Source organism: Hippopotamus amphibius, chromosome 8 (assembly GCF_030028045.1).
Source record: "Hippopotamus amphibius kiboko isolate mHipAmp2 chromosome 8, mHipAmp2.hap2, whole genome shotgun sequence".
Classification (NCBI taxonomy): Eukaryota; Metazoa; Chordata; class Mammalia; order Artiodactyla; family Hippopotamidae; genus Hippopotamus; species Hippopotamus amphibius.
This window is the reverse complement of record NC_080193.1, coordinates 51555102-51572955: the sequence shown is the minus strand read 5'-3', so window position 1 is coordinate 51572955 and position 17854 is coordinate 51555102. Positions and strand designations below refer to the sequence as shown.

Here is a 17854-nt window from a genome sequence, read left to right as displayed (position 1 = left end):
CACTTAAAACCAAATATACCTCTTATGTCTTTTCCTTAAAGAATATCTAGGTATCAGTAATAGCATCTTTGTCAAATATGATAAAAATTAAAAGGTATTCTGGTATTCTGCTTGAATTCATTCCATTTCTTAGAATAGAGTGCTGAATAAGAGACTGCAATTTGATTTCTGCCCTTGGTCTTGTTGAACTGGGTCAGGGATATCAAAGCAAAACCAAAGTCAAACTTACCCAAGATATACAATCAGTATAAATTTGGAGGTTTATTCCTAACTTTGTTTTATGGCTTTGCTTATAGCCAGATTCCCCTAAGTGAGGGGGCTGGGAGAGTCATTCTGCCTTTAGTCTCCATCTTATCAGCATAGGATCTACTTTGAGGGCAGTTAGCCCACAGGGAAGGACATTCTTCTGCTTCAGTTTGGCCTGGGGCAGTGCGTAATGTGCTAAACTGAGCTGTTGTCTTAAGTCTGTCATTGTTTGACCCCAAACAAATCATCTAACCATAATCTGAGCTGTAGTTTCCTAAATTGAAATGGTGACCATGACTCAAAGATGTTGTGAGTATTAAATGAGAATGGGATGCCAAACTGCTTTGGAAAATGCCTACAAAGTATATCAATCAATCAAGAAATATAGAGATGTTAAGTTGGCGGCTTAGTACCATATTTCACTTTGTTTGCTGTGTTAATTTTGAAAGAATTGTCTTTTGAACAGAGTATTTATTCTGTCACTTATAGTATAGGCTACGTTGTGTAACAAAGAGACCCAAAAATGCGTTTTATATAAGACAGAAGCTTATTTCTTTTTTACATAAGAAGGAAAGGGAAAGATTAGGGTGGGCAGACAGCTGCTTTAAGATCAATCAGTTTTGCCCTTCTGTCTCTGGGCCCAAGGTTGTTACCATTCTCAGCCAGGGGAGGATGTGTAATGCGCAAGCAGCTTGTCTTTAGGGTGGAGATTCCTTGGATATTCCATGTGCCATTTTGCTCACATGTCATTGGCTTGAACTCGGTCACGTGTTCACACCTAACTTGCTGGGAAATAGAAGCTCTAGCTCAGGAGCCAAGTGTTCGGCTGAAACTGGGGAGGAGTGGAAGCTGTCTTTATTTTTATTTTTTTATTGAAGTATAATTGATTTATTATGTTGTGTTAATTTCTGCTGTATAGCAAAGTGACTCAGTTATATAGATATACATATATAGATACAGATATACATACACATTCTTTTTCATATTCTTTTCCATTATGGCTCATCTCAGGATTTTTTTTATACATCTTTGTTGAAGTATAATTGCTTTACGTTATGTTAATTTCTGCTGTACAAAAAGTGACTCAGCTATACGTATACATATATCCCCATATCCCCTCCCTCTTGAGCCTCCCTCCCACCCCCTAGGTCGTCACAAAGCACCAAGCTGACCTCCCTGTGCTGTGCAGCAGCTTCCCACTAGCTACCTATTTTACATTTGGTAGTGTATATATATCAATGCTACTCTCCCGCTATGTCCCAGCCTCCTCTCCCTGCCAGCCCTCCCACCGCCAAATCCTCAAGTCCATTCTCCATGTCTGCGTCTTTATTCCTGCCCTGCCACTAGGTTCATCAGTACCATTTTTCTAGATTCCAGATGTATGCATTAGCATCTCAGGATATTGAAGGACCTTGTTGTTTGTCGGAGTTATCTTTAAAATAAACATACAGTGGGGGACAATTTAGTAGTTTCTAACAAATTGAGATGTGTTGTATTACAGTGTGCTGCTGAGACGTAGTCATAGTTTGATTTGCATTGATTGTATTGTCTTCATACAAAATAGCAGGCAATGAAACTTTTCGATGGCCACATGTGCTATTTGTCTATATTCTGTCACTAGTAATTCATATTAATGAAATTCTCATATGTGACAGAGATTAAGAGATGTTTTCACCCCTTAGGGTGACAACAAACTTTGGTTATGACTTTGTTGAAATCTTTGACAGCCTGTATGACTTACATAGCACCGATAAGCAATGTAGCTAAATCTTTCCCAGGATTATGAGATCAGAAGAACACACTGATTTTGCAAAGTTGTCCATAGGTTATCTTTGAGATGCCATTTCTGATTTGTACTAATAGAATAAAAATAAATATATAGTAATTTTGGAAAACTGCCTAATGTCTCTAAGACCATTATAACCTTTTCAGTTAAAAAACAGTTCTAGAAGGCCAAACTGATAGCCTTACAATTTCAGATTCTCTTATTATTAGACTGAATACATCTAGCTAATTAACTAATATTCATTTATGTAACACACGTGTGTGTTGTTTCAAGTGCGCTGCTAAGTATCAGAGGACACAAAGATGAAGGAAGACATGCTTTGAAGAGTTGTGGCACATTCAGAGGGACCTGTTTGGTAAATAGTCAGATACACCGGATTGGATCTCAGGAAGGGGAGCTAGCATGCAGGTAAATAATTGCGAGTCTGGATTTGGGGCAAATGTTGAAGCCCTAGTAGTCTACTAAATTTTCCAGTGGAAAGAGGGCCTATGATAGAACCCTACTCTTGATACATTAGGGGCTAAAAGAAGAAGAAGGGAGGAAAAAGACAATCTCAGAGTGATAGAGGGAGACAGGAAAGACTTTCACAGAATACCAGGGAGGGAAAAAGGATGATTTCAAACATCTTGCTCCAGAAACTATTTGTACAATAAGGATCAAGCAATATCCTGGTTTTCTACTTTGTGGAGGCCATTGGTGGCTCCAGTGGAGCAGTTCCATGGAAGAATTTTCAGTAGAAGCAAGGTTTGAAGAATGAATGGGAAAGAGGAATTAGAGATGGCTAGTAGAGAGATAATTGCAGTGAGATTAATCTGTTAGAGCTGGTATTCCTGAATTGTTCTGTTTGTGTTGTTTAACGTTTAAAAATATTTTATTGGAAGAATTCATGTTGGCACAGATGTCAGTCAAGTGTGAGGCACCTTTCTGTTCATTGCCTTGCTACGTAATTCCCAAAGTGGGTATGTTTTAGGTTTTCACATTTACCATGTAGGTGTACCTTTTCATTAAGGTGACAAAATAACTTTTGAGGGCAGCATCACCTGTTATAGTAGTTAGTCATCTCCTAAGTGTGGAAAATCCTATAACTGATGCTAGTTCTGTTGCTTTGAACAGCTGGCCTCCTAGTTCGTGCTGTTTTGCCCATAGGTGGGTTGGGAATCCTATATTAGTAGTGATAAAACTGCTGACAGGATTTCACAAGCTCTGACATAAATTACATTGATTATAACATGAAGATTATTTGGAGGGATTTTGGATCTCTACAAGCTTTGAAATAGTATTATATTTTAAACTCCACTTGACGTGAATGAAAAATGGGATCCTCTCATCATTAGAATTCATTTATAATGGGCTTTACTCAGAACTGACCCAGTTCAGACAATACGAGGTTCGCATTAAGTGGCCTTATACTACACAGGTATGCAATGTTCAGTATATCTGTAAACCTAATTGCTTTAAATGTTTCATACTAATTGCCCTAAAACATGTACATTAAAGAAGTGAAAGGCAAATTTCCTGAAATATATCTCCAAAATGATCTTATTTGCATAAGTTTTAGCCAAGGAACAGATGCTGTACCTTTGTAAAATTTTTAAAACATATAATACAAATATGTCGTGGTGTAACTTGGTATTCCTTGCCAATCCTAACTTGGGTGAAATACTTTTAGCAGAACACTGACAAGGGCAAGTGAAGAACAGGCTTTATTGTTTCAAACACCAGCTTAGCTTTAGAATAATATAATGGATTTTGTCTTATTGTGGTATTTTAGTTCCAGCTTTCTAAAATTTAATTATAATTAAAACTTTGTGGACATTATTTTTTTGGACTGTTTTTTTTCCTAAATAATATTCATCACTTTTAATATTTATATAGTGAGTATAAAGTATTCTAAAACTAGAAAGAGAAAAGTATAAAGAAGAAATTAGCCCATAGCACTGCCATATACTATTTGCTTTATTCTCTTTTTATCTTTTATATATTTTCAAAACTGTGATATATAGGATTATTCAGTTTTACATCATACTTCTTTCACCTACCATTATACTGTTATCCATTTTATTATATTTTCTTTACAAATTTAAGGAATTATATAATTTTTCAAATAGATAACATGTGCTTTACTTTAACCAACCCTTTATTTTTGGAACCTAAGACATCAGTTTTTTGTTTTTGTTTTTGTTTTTTTATTGTGGTAAACAATATTTTGAACACCATTTGTTTTGACTTTTTACTCAGGATGATTCCTAGACATGGAATTTCTGGATCAAATGAACTTGGCTGTTTTAATTTTCATGACATATTACTAAATTGCTTTTCCCAACTGTTAAATGTGTAGGTAAAACACACCCTTGTACTTAAGCTTTTCTGATTTTCAAGTCAAATATAGAATAATAATTTTGTCTCCATGTACAGATAGACTTTTGCATCCTCCCACTTCCCTCTTTGTCTTCCTCCACCCTCCGTCCACCACAAAGATTCATAACGTATACTCTATATCCTCCTTCTAGGATGTTTATATTTAAGTTTACAATTGTAGTTACATTTTTAGATATAAAAAAGTCTGTTTAAATTATTTTGAACCTTCCTTTTTTATTTTGAATTCCATACTTTTTATTCACTGTGCAGTATAGAATATATGTGTATATATACATGCACATACATGCATATATACACATATACATATCTGATATATGCTTTTCACTCATCTCTTGGATATTTGTGTATGTTTGTGTATATACACAAACTTTTAAGAAATTTTAAGATACATATACTTTAAACATTTATTTAGATGTAATTGACACATAATATATTGGTTTCAGGTATACAGGATAATGATTTGATATTTGTATGCACTGTGAAATGATCACCATAGTAAGTCTCAATACCATCCGTCACCATAGAAAGTTAACTTTAGCATCTACTCTCTTGGCAACTTTCAAGTATGCTCTACAATATTATTGACTAGAGCCACTATGCTATATAGTACATCCCCTATCACTTATTTATTTTGTAACTGGAGGTTTTTGCCCTTTGATCCCCTTCACCAATTTTGCCCACTCCCCAGCCTTATTCCCCTCTGGCAACCACCGTTCTGTTCTGTGTATCTATGATTTTGGTTTTGCTTAGATTTTTTTTTTTTAGATTCCACATGTAAGTGAAATCATACAGTATTTATCTTTTTCTGACTTATTTTGCTTAGCTTAATTTTCTCAAGGTCCAAGATTGTCACAAAGAGCAAGATTTCATTATTTTTTTATGGCTGAATGATACGTTCCGTGTGTGTGTGTGTGTGTGTGTGTGTGTGTACATACACAACCACATTTCCTTTATCTATTCATCCATCGATGGACACTTAGGTTATTTCCATATCTTGGCTATTGTAAATAATGCACCAGTGAACATGGGGGTGCATATATCTTTTTTGAGATAATGTTTTGTTTTGTTTTTTCAGATAAATACCAAGAAGTAGAATTACTAGATCAGATGGTAGTTCTATTTTTAATTTTTTGAGGAAACTCCTTGCTGTTTCCAAAGTGGCTATACCAATTTACATTCCAACCAGCAGTGCACGGGTGTGCCCTTTTCTCCACATCCTTGACAAGACTTGTCATTTTGGTAATAGCCATTCTAACAGTTGTGTGGTGTTATTTCATTGTAGTTTTGATTCACATTTCCCTGATGATTAGTGATATTGGACATTTTTTCATGTACCTGTTGGCTATTTGTTTAGAAAAATGTCTATTCAAATCCTCTGCCCTTTAAAAATCAGACTGTTTGGGGTTTTTTTTTTTTTTGCTATTGAGTTGTATGAGTTCTATATTTTAGATATTAACCCCTTATCAGGTATATGATTTGCAAATATATTCTCCCATTCAGAAGGTTGTCTCTGACTTTTGTTGATGGTTTACTTTGCTATGCAGAAACTGTTTTTGTTTGATGTAGTCCCACTTGTTTATTTTTGCTTTTTTGCCTTTGCTTTTGGAGTCAGATTTAAAAATTCATCACAAAGACTCATGTCAAGGAGCTTGCCACCTATTTGGTCTTTTAGGAGTTTTATGATTTCAGGTCTTACATTCAAATCTTAATCCATTTTAAGTTAATTTTGGGATATGGTGTAAGATAGTGGTCTAGTTTCATTCTTTTGCATGTGGCCGTCCAATTTTCCCAACACCATTTATTGAAGAGAGAGTCATTTTTCCACTGCATATTCTTGGCTCCTTTGTCACTAATTAATTGACCATATATGTGTGGGTTTATTTCTGGATTCTCTGTTCTGTTCCATTGATCTATGTGTCTGTTTTCATGTCAGTGCCACACTGTTTTGATTACTCTAGCTTTATCATATAATTTGAAATCCAGGAGCATGATGCCTCCAGCTTTGTTGTTCTTTCTCGAGATTGCTTTGGCTATTCACAGTCTTTTGTGTTTCCATACAAATTTTAGGATTGTTTGTTCTATTTCTATGAAATAACGTTAGAAGTTTGATAGGTATTGCATTGAATCTATAGATTGCTTTGAGTAATATGGACATTTTAACAATATTAACTATTCTAATCCGTGAGCATGGGCTACCTTTCTATTTCTTTGCGTCTTCGATTTCTTTCTTCCGTGTCTTAGAGGTTTCAGAATACAGGTCTTTCATCTTCCTGGTTAGACGTATTCCTAGGTAATTTATTCTTTTTGATGCAGCTGTAAATGGGACTGTTTTCTTAATTTCTCTTTCTGTTAGTTAGTGTATAGATATGCAACCAGTTTTTGTATGTTGATTTTATGCCTTGCCACTTCACTGAATTTGTTTATTAATTCTAACAGTCTTTTGGTGAAAAGTTTAGGGTTTTCTAGATAAAAAATCATTTCATTTGCAAATAGTAACAGTTTTACTTATTTCTTCCCAATTAGGATGCCTTTTATTTTTCTGGCATAATTGCTCTGGCAAGGACTACTAATACTATGTTGAATAAAAATGGGGAGAGTGGACATTCTTGTCTTCTTCCTGACCTTAGAAGAAACACTTCTAGCTTTTCATTGTTGAGTATTATGTTAGCTGTGGGCTTCTCATATACAGCCTTTATTATGGTGAGGTACATTCCCTTTGTACCCACTTTGTTGAAAGTTTAACATAAAAGGATATTGAAGTTTGTCAAAACTTTTTTGTACATCTATTGAGATGATCATATTATTTGTATGCTTCATTTTGTTAATGTAGTGTATCACATTGCTTTGTAGATGTTGTTGATGTTGAACCATCCTTGTATCCCTTGAATAAATCTGACTTGATCATGGTGTATGATCCTTTTAATGTATTGTTGAATTTGATTTGCTAACATTTTGCTGAGGATTTTTGCATCTGTGTTCCTCAGGGATATTGGCCTGTAATTGTCTTTTTTTGTGATGTGCTTGTTTGGTTTCTGTATCACAGTAATGCTGGCCTCATCAAATGAGTTTAGAAGCATTTACTCCTCTTCAACTTTTTGGAAGAGTTTGAGAAGGATAGGTATCAATATTAACTCTTTTTTGAATGTTTGATAAAATTCACTAGAAAAGACATCTGGTCCCAAACTTCTGTTTGAATCAGTAATCAAAAACCTCCTGCAATCTCTTTGTGTGTTTTGGTCTGTTCAGATTTTCTATTTTTTCCTAATTCAGCCTCTAAAGATTGTGTGATTCTAAGAATGTATTCATTTCTTCTATGTTGTCTAATAAGTTGGCATATAATTGTTCAGAGTAGTCTTTTAAGATTCTTTGTATTTCTGTGGTATCAGTTATAACATCTCTTCAATTTCTGATGTTTTCTTTTTTTATTTAAGGCCTCTTTTTTTTCTTGGTGAGTCTGGCTAAGGGTTTGTCAATTTTGTTTATCTTTTCAAAGAATCAGCTCTTAGTTTTACTGATCTTTCCTATTGTCCTTTTAGTCTCTATTTTATTTATTTCTGCTCTGATTGTTAATATTTACTTTCTTCTACTAACTTTGCACTTTGTTTTTTCTTTTTCTAGTTTCTTTAGGTGTAAAGTTAGATTGTTTATTTGAGATTTTTCTTGTTTCTTGAAGTAGGCCAGTATTTCTATGAGCTTCCCTTTTAGAACTGATTTTGTTGCATCACAGAGGTTTTGGTATGTTGTATTTCATTTTCATTTATCTCTAAGTATGTTTTTATTACTCCATTGATATTTTTCATTGACCTAGTGGTTGTTCAGTAGCATGTTGTTAAATATCCACATATTTGTGACTTTTATAGTTTTCTTCTTGCAGTTGATTTCAAGTTTCATGCCATTGTGGTTGGAAGAAATGCTTGATATGATTTCAGTCTCCTTAAATTTATTGAAATTTATTTCATGGCTTACCATATGATCTGTCCTGGGGAATGTTCTGTGTGTACTTGAAAAAAATGTGTTTTGCTGCTTTTGGATAGAATATTCTATATATGTCTATTAAGTTGATCTGATGTAAGGTGTCATTAAGGCCAGTGTTTTCTTATGATTTTCTATCTGAATGATCTATCTACTGATGTGAGTGGGATGTTAAACTCCCCTACTATTATTGTATTGTTGTAATTTCTCCCTTTAGATCTGTTAATATTTGCTTTTTATATTTAGGTGCTTCTATGTTGGGTGCATATTTATTTATAAAAGTTACATATCTTGTTGAATTGACCCTTTTATCATTATGTAGTACCCTTCTTTGTCTATTACTACAGTCTTTGTTTTAAAGTCTGTTTTGTCTGTTATGAGTATAGCTATTCCAGCTTTCTTTTTGTTTCTATTGAATATTTGCATGGAATATCTTTTGCATCCCTTCATTTTCAGTTTGTGTATGTCCTTATATCTGAAGTGAGTCTCTTGTAGGCAGAATCTTGTTTGTTTGTTTTAATCCATTGAGTCACTCTGTCTTTAGACTGAAGAATTTAGCCCATTTACTTTTAAGGTAATTATTAATAAATATTAATTTATTGCCATTTTGTTAATTGTTTTCTGCCTGTTTTTTTTTGTACTTCCCCTCTATTCCTTTCTTTCTTCTCTTGCTCTCTTTTCTTATGTTTTGATGACTTAGTTTAGTGTTATGTTGAGATTCCTTTCTCTTTTTGTTTGTATGTTTGTATCTGCCCTAGGTTTTTGCTTTGTGGTTATCATAAGGTTCACATATAATGTCCTATGTATATACAAGTCTATTTTAAGTTGCTGGTAACTTAAATCTGAACTTATTCCAAAACTATACATTTTTACTTCTCTATCACATTTCATCTTTTTTACTTCTGCTATCTTATGTATCCCTTAAAAAATTACTGTAGTTTTAGTTAATTTTAGTACTTTTGTTTTTAAACTTGACACTAGCCTCATAAGTGATTAATCCACTGTCTTTGCTAAGTATATATCCTTACCAGCGAGAATTTGACTTTCATATGTTTTCTTGTTATTAATTAGTGACCTTTCTTTTCAGCTTAAAGAAGTCCCTTTAACGTTTCTTGTTAGGTTGGTTTGGTGGTGATGAATTCATCTCAGTTTTGCTTGACTGAAAAACTCTATTTCTCCTTTCATGATGAGTGATAATCTTGCTGGGTGGAGTATTCTTGGATGTAATTTTTTTCTTTCAGCACTGAGAATATATCATGCCACTCCCTTCCGGCCCATAATGTTTCCACTAAAAAAAATATGCTGCTAGTCTTATTGACTTTCCTTCACACATAACAAGTTGCTTTTCTCTTGCTGCTCTTAAGGTTCTCTTATTGTCTTCAACTTTTGACATTTTAAGTATACTGTATCTTGGTGTGAATCTCTTGAGGTTCATCTTATTTGGAATTCTCTGGGCTTCCTGGACCTGGATATCTGTTTCTTTCTCAGGTTAGGGAAATTTTCAGCCATTATTTCTTCAAATAACTTCTACCCCTTTCTCTCTCTCTTCTCCTGAGAGCCCCATAATGTGAATGTTAGTCCTCTTGATGTTTTCCCAAAGATATATTAAGGTCTCTTCACTTTACTTTTACTTGTATTATTTTATTTATTTATTTTTGCTGCTCAGTTTAGATGAGTTTCCTTGCTTTGTCTTTCAGAGCACTGATTCTTTCTACTGCTTTATCTAGTCTGCTATTGAATCCTTCTAGTGTGTTTTTTAGTTCAGTTTTTGTGTTCTCAGCTCTGTGACTTCTATTTTGTACTTCCATATATTTTCTATCACTTTGCTGAAGTTCTCACTGTGTTCATCTATTCTTCTGAGTTCAGTGAGCAATTTTATGACTATTACTTTGATTTCTTTATCAGGTAGATTACTTATCTCCACTTCTCCATTTCATTAAGATCTCTTTCTGAAGTTTTAACTTGTTCTTTCCTTTGGAGCATAGTTCTGTTTTGTCATTTTGTTTGATGCTCTGTTTCTATGTATTAGTAAAACAGCTCCTCTCTGAGTCTTGAAGTAGTGTCCTTGTGTAGGTGATGAACTTTATAATCCAACCTTGCCCTAGGGGTTGGTTGTCTTTGGTACCTTTGTGATTGCCTAAGCAGCCTGATTTATTTTTGGTAGGTTCCTGTTGTTGAGGGTATGTCAAGACCTGTCAGTATTTCAAGGAGAAGGATCTCATTTTGCGCTTCGTTTTAGGCTGTTTGAAAGTCAGACACTTGAGCAGCAGGTTTTGAAGTATGCAAATATATAGTCCTATGGGCCATAATCATAAACCCTGCTGGCCTCCAGACCAGGAAATCTGGAGGTGACCCTTGGGCAACATTTCCATGAATCAGACCTCTAGAAAAATGTATAAGTTCCTTTCTGGGAGGTATCATTGAGCTGCAGTGAGGCCAAGGGAATGTGCAAGGATAGTGACTTCCCTTCCCTGAGAGTGCCTGTGTACTCTCTATCTGTGTGGCAAACCTGAAGCCCTCAGGCTGAATCTCCAGGACAAGCAAATAGGCCTTTTTCCTAAGAAGACTAGAGGTGTGTTTCAGTCTGCTGCCTGTGCGGTGCCCTGGGGGTGGTAGCCTGCCAAGAACTATCTTTCCAATTGTTACAGTCCCATAGAGCCCAGGAATGCAAGTCCCCAGGCCAGATGATCAGAAGTATGGATTGCAAGTACCTGTGGATTGCAAGTGCCTGCTGTGTGGATTGCAAGTACCTGCTGTCTCTAGGAGGCCATCTGGAATGCATAGGGGGTGGGACATGCTCCTTGACTTAGGCATGACATCAGGAAAAATCCTTGTGCTCCCCTGCCAACTTCAGCAAGGGAGTGGAAGAGTGTCGTGACTGCTCAGACTAGCTGGTCCCAGCCAGGGAGTGAGGGAATGCTGCACCCACTCATCCCTGCCTGCCTTACCAAGACAGTGGGAGGGTCCCATATCTGCACACCCCCTTGTGCTAACAGGGTAGTGGAGAGTGCAAAATCATGTCTGCCACCATCCCAGTCTCCAGAAAGAGTTCCAACTATCCCTTGCTCCTCCACTACATACTTGAAGATTAGCATATGAATCTCCTTCACATTCCAGGCACTTTTCAAACTGCTGCTTTTGCACTGGGTTCTAGGGCAAGTGAGACCTCAAACAAACCTTTTAAAAGGAAAATCTCAGTTCACTTCAGCTGTTGACTGAAAAAAAAAAAAAAAAGCACAACCTAAAAGTTGAGAGTTATGTTTTATTCGATTGTCAAAACTGAGGACTTAAGCCTGGGACACAGCATCTCAGATAACTCTGAGAGACTGCTCTGAAGAGGCAAGGAGGGAGCCAGGATATATGGGAGTTTTTGCAGCAAAGACCAGGTAGTTGGAACATCAAACTATTACTGTTGATTAAGGAAAACCAGATATCTCAAGTGAAGGAATTTAGCACTTTTCTATGTATGGGAAGATGCAAAGTCTGAGCTCATTGAGATCATTCCTTTGATATGCACTTCAGTCAGTATCCTGTGCTTCTCATCCTGAGTCTCCTCAGGATGCTCTGCTGGGAGTGGCTGCAAGCAGTTGAGTGCTAGATGGGGGAGGGGGTGCTGGTGGGCGGGCACAAATACTGCCTCCATTCTCTCAGGGCTCATTGTCAGGGTGGCTGTAATGTGATGGCTTGATGGCTGCAACATCCTTTGTTTATTTATATGGCATGTGGCAGTTTTAGTTCACACAGACCTTTGGGTCCCTTGGAGGTAAGCTCTGTTGGTTTCTAGTCCAGACATTTTGGAGGCTCATCTCTCTGTGGTAGGTCCCAAGGGCTGAGGTAGCTGACGTGGGGCAGAAACCCCTCACCCTAGGGGAGAAGCTCTGGATTTGTGAGATTACTCCCTATCGTGGGGCTCTGCACCAGGGATGGAGTTTTTGATGAGATCATATCTTTGCCTCTCCTACCCATCTCAGGGTGGTCCTTTTATCATTTGTTGTGGAGAAGCAGTTCAGCTAGTTTTCAGTTCTTTTTCAAAGGGAATTATTCCATATGTAGCTATAGATTTGGTGTGTCCATGGGGCAAGGCGAGTTCAGCATCTTCCTGAGCTTCCAACTTGGAACACAATCCCCCCTCCCAATATGCACATTAATTAAGGTAGGTGCTTTATTTTCTGAATTTATGTAAACCCGAGAATGTCTTTCTGTTGCTTTGTTATATAGAAGCTACTTTATTGGGGATGTTTATGGATTAAGACTCAAAGGTTTGTCTATGTGTCTTATTTCAATGGACATCTGGGGTGGCCAGAAGCTATGCAGCCACCTTTTAAAAATCCTTGGTAGGAGACCCACGTATCTGCTTGGGTGCTTGCAGTCATCCCAGTCCCCACCCCACAAACACACACACTATTTTTTTTCAGCCCTTATGTGGGTGGATGGGTGGATAATTTTCCATAAACTCTACCTGGAATGTGAGGGGACTTTTTGATGTGTAAAATCAAGTGGTTTTTTTTTTTTTCTTTCTGTATTCTGTTCTGAAATGTTTAATTATCCCTTGATCATTGTTTACCTTACAAATCTTGTCAAATACTCAAAAGCTATCACTGATAGACAAACCTGCATTTCCTGATCTAATATCCATCATATCTCTATTCATTTTCATCTTTATCCTTTATTTAACTTACCTAGAGTGTTTGTCCTTCACAGGACTGTGTATGTGTTTTTATTGTCAGTTCTGCTGTTATATCTAATGTGGGTTTGTCATAAGGGAAACGAGTAGAATACAATATTCACCAAGTTAATAACTATACTTCGAATAAAGTCTTTATGCTGAGTGACATGGAAAATACGTGATAGACAAAGCAAGGCTGGGGAAACTGACATTTTTCATATATAATGTTACAAACAGTGAACATGGACACCAAGGAAAATGGATATATGGGTGTATGTCTTTCTTCTAGGTTACAGCAGTACTAATCTTCACTAACCGAACTATATATACACTAATTGAATCATACTATGGAAATGGTAGAAGGCTTAGTGAGCACAGTCAACCTCATATACATGGGTTCCACATCTGTGGATACAGAGGGCCGAATGCAAAAGACTTGAGCATCTGTGGATTTTGGTATCACCAGGGATTGATTGGTCCTGGAACCAGTCTCCTCTGGATACTGAGGAATATTTAAGTACCTGGGTTGAGGAATTTGATTTGTTTCTAGATGAGATACTAAGAAGTAGATTTCACCTATGTGACTACTTATTGCCAATACACCACATCTCTATTACTTACTCTTCTCTGAAGCACCATTTCATGGTGTGGAGAGTCATCCCATAATAAAAATCACAATGTAAAGGTCAACAAGTTTCCATTCTGCTACTGCAGTTTATATTTCTTTGAAATTCTTAGCTCACCCAGCTCCTTTTTTATTTCATGTTATTATCTTTTCAGCTCTCATTAATTTAGTCCTATCTTTTTATCTCAGTATCTTTTTTTAAGTTTTCTGCACATGTTTTGGAGAGTCATGTCTTTCTGGATACTACCAAACACATTAAGGTTTTTTCTGAAATATTTTCTTGAAAATCATTTTCAGATTTGATTCCTTCTCCTGTGATTGAGGCTGATGTTCTCTTTCTCTTGACCTCCAGTATTTCTTCATGGGTTCTGTGTTGCATGTTTTCAATTTACTCATTCTAAAATGATCTGTGGGGGCTTCCCTGGTGGCACAGTGGTTAAGAACTTGCCTGCCAATGCAGGGGACAGGGTTCAGTCTCTGGGCTGGGAAGATCCCACATGCCACAGATCAACTAAGCCCGTGCACCACAACTACTGAGCCTGTGCGCTAGAGCCATTGAGCCACAACTACTGAGCCCACGTGCCACAACTACTGAAGCCCTCATGCCTGGAGCCTGTGCTCTGCAACAAGAGAAGCCACCACAATGAGAAGTCCGTGCACCTCAGCAAAGAGTAGCCCCCGCTCACCACAACTAGAGAAAGCCGATGTGCAGCAACAAAGACCCAACACAGCCAAAAATAAATAAATGATAAATAAATAATAAAATAAATCTAAAATAAAATAAAATAATCCGTGTAGACCCTGGGCTCACCAACAGACAGTGTGGATGCCACCTTCTGTCTATCTGCATTTTTGAAATCTTTTCTACATGGTCTCCCAATATTCAATGTCTTTTAAGCAATTTGGGGAGCTATGCTATGCTGAGGTAGAATTTTGCCATCCCTTTTCTTTCTGCCTGTGCCTTTGATACTCTGGAATATTGGAGCCCGTGTTAAGAACATTCAGTGTGTGCTTTATACCCAAACTGGCACTATAGGCACAGTTGCTACAACATTGTACTTGCTGTGACTATAATTCTGGTGTGGACCACTGCCAGCCCCACTGCAATCACCCTCTATTGTTTCCTGGGAATTAGTCTCCAAATATAAGTGAGTCCTAGTAGAATAATCCTATTTTATTCTTACAGAATGGTAGGAATTTATTGTTAGTTAATGAATTTCTCCAGTTCAGGGGCCAGAAATGATAAGCGTTTGAGGGTGCTGCCTAAGTTCTTGTAGGCAGGGAAAAACTTGTTTCATTTAACAAAAAGCACATGTAAGCATCATCTTTTTTTTTTTCAGTTCATTTCAATTGGTGTCTATTTGTGTGTGTGTGTGTGTGTGTGTGTGTGTGTGTAGGGATGGGGTATAGGCAAAACCCCAATAAATATGCAAGTAACATAAATTGGATATTTTTTTTGACATCATTCATTTTATGTCGAAATATTTCAATATGCACTTCTAAAAGATAAGGACTTCTTTTTAACAAACGTTGAACTCAGTACGATTACCATTTCAAAAAAATTGTCATTAATATCATCAAATGTCCAGTTATTTTTCGCATTTACCTGAGGGTCTTATACTTTTCCAAAAATTTGAATTGGTGTCCAAATACGGTCCACACCTTGTGGTTATTGATTATGTTCCTCAAGTCTTAAAGGTCTATAAATTCCTCTCACATCACCTCTTTTTCCTTAAATGCTGTCTATTGAAAAAAAACAAAAACAAAAAAAACAGGTCTTGTGTTCTCTCTGGTTCCTCATAGTGTAGACATAAATTGGATATTGGAAGTAAGCATGCTCCAATGAAAAATTAAGCTGAAAAGAAGGATGAAGAAGCCATAATGCTAGTTTCCCATTGTTATGTTGTTTAAGACATCATTATAGTTATTGTTATGGAAAATAAATGGAAGCAGCCAGTTTGTTATTTGAAATAGCTTTTAAACCACAGTCCAGCAATACCTACATTTAATGGCTGAAAATCTGTATTATTATTGTTAATCTTTAACTACCCATCCTAAAATTCAGCAACTATAATTAAAGAAGCATACACTTAAAAATCTTAAAAGTTGAGTAAGAGAAGAGAAAATGGATATAGCCTTCACCTCCTAAAGTGGTTTGCCTTTTGAGAGGAGGTTTGATCCTGTAGAAAAGGCTCTGCTCACTGCTTGGCATGTGGTATATGCTTAAACTGTTTTATTTAATCCTTACAACACCTTTTAAATTATTTATCCCTCTGAAAAAAATAAGGTTTAAAGAAATTAAATAACTTGCCTGAGGGGGTATAGCTTGTAAGTACCAAAACCAGGATTTGAACCTAAATCTCTTTGATCCAAAGATCATATTCGTAATCTCCTTTCAGCTTCCATCTCTGACTTGAGCTAAGCAGAACGAACAGAATAACAAAGCCATTGGTTTAAAGCTAACTTTTCCAGAGCTTGCACATGATTTGGCCCCTGCCTCCCTCCCCAACTTCATTTTAGAATACACACCCCAAGCTCCGCTCCTGGACCCAGTGGCTTCCTTTCTGTTCCTAAGCACCACATTTGAGGGCCTTTGCCTGCGCCGTTTCCTTTGCCTGCGGTGTTCTCCCTGCTCTCTTCCTTTCTCTGCACGCTTGCCTCCTTCTCTCCCATGTCTTAGCCCCAAAATCATTTGCTCTGAGTCCTCTTCCAGCCACGGTGTATGAAGGAGGCGCCCTCCCCACTCACAGTCCCTGCTGTCACCGGTTATTTCCTTCATAGCATGTAACCAATCTGAAATCTATCTGCTCACTTACTTGTCATGGATCTCTCTACAGAATGTAAGCTCTCTGAGGGCAGAAACTTTCTCCCTGTTAGTAATTACTATATCTACAGAAGTTAGAACAGCACTTGACATGTAATAGATGTTGAAAACAAACAACTAAATGAAGAATGGATGGGTGACTTTTAAGTTTATATATTTGTGTTTACTTGAAAAACACTGTCTTAAAAATTTCTTTTGATGGGATGTATTTGAAAATATCTTTAAGAATTTTGAGTGTTCTGAATCATGTTTAAAGCTTGATCAGGATACTTAATAACATAATCACAAACCACTGCAACTTCCTGTGGTGAGATATTTCTGCTTTGGTTTTGATGTGCCCAATGGTCTTGTTTAAATAACTAACCTGAACATGCATATTAATAAGAATACAACTCTTTAGCTAATTTTATGCAATAGAATTATGGTGTTATGATGTTATAGAATTCTAACAATTTTAGCTAGATGAGAACTTGGGATACTCTCTAGTCTAACCGAAATATGAAAAGGCAAAAAGCCTTCTCCAAGGCTACAAAGGTAGATCTAGGTCCAGAAACTTGGAATAAAGTCCTTCCATGATATCAGGTCAGCTCTTACTGTCTTTCTTTCACTCCCATGTCCCCACCCATTACAGTGAGTATTTTTTATAGGAGGAACAGATTTTATATAGCATTTCATCAAAATAAATCTGTAAAAAAAAGTATCAATATTAATCAGAGTTCCTAGTTTACCTTAAATCCATAAGAAATGAAAAAGTAACTTTCATGGGTGCCTTAACACTGAAATAATTGCACACTCTTCCATCTAAGGCAGTTGTAATGTAGACACAGAGGCCTATAGGCTAAATCTTCATACAGAAAGGGAGAAAAGTATCAGGTTCAGGATGAAATAGATCATACAGAATTGTTTTGTATTTTTCTACATAGTTAGCAATTGAAACTATTGGATGTGAACCTCATATTCAGGAATCACAAATTTTAGAAAATCAGATGTAATAACTGATAGATTTTATGAGCAATTCTTATGCAACAAAGGTATCCCTTGTTTTTCAGAGATGTTTCTTGAAAATATAATTTGATTTATAAAACTTTATGCGTATTTCTAAACAAGATACACCTTGCCCTTATATCCTCTTAGGAGCCAAAGATTGATTTTCTAAGAAAATAAATAAAAGAAAATAAAAATTAAGAAACACCAAAACCAAATTACATTGTTTTGTTCATATAAGGAGATGAAGGAAAACAAACGTGATTTATCAATACAAACGAGATGTCCAGTGAATGAGGGCAGTGAATATATAAAGCTTCTATGTAGCTCAAAAATAGTTTTTGCTAAGAAATTTTTTGTGTAAAACCAGTA

The 17854-nt window shown here is 36.4% G+C and overlaps 1 protein-coding gene across 1 annotated transcript in view; it reads left to right on the top strand.

The window, feature by feature from the left end:
• NCKAP5 (NCK associated protein 5) overlaps positions 1-17854 on the top strand; it is a 928785-nt gene that overhangs the window by 254000 nt on the left and 656931 nt on the right. The window lies entirely within an intron of this gene.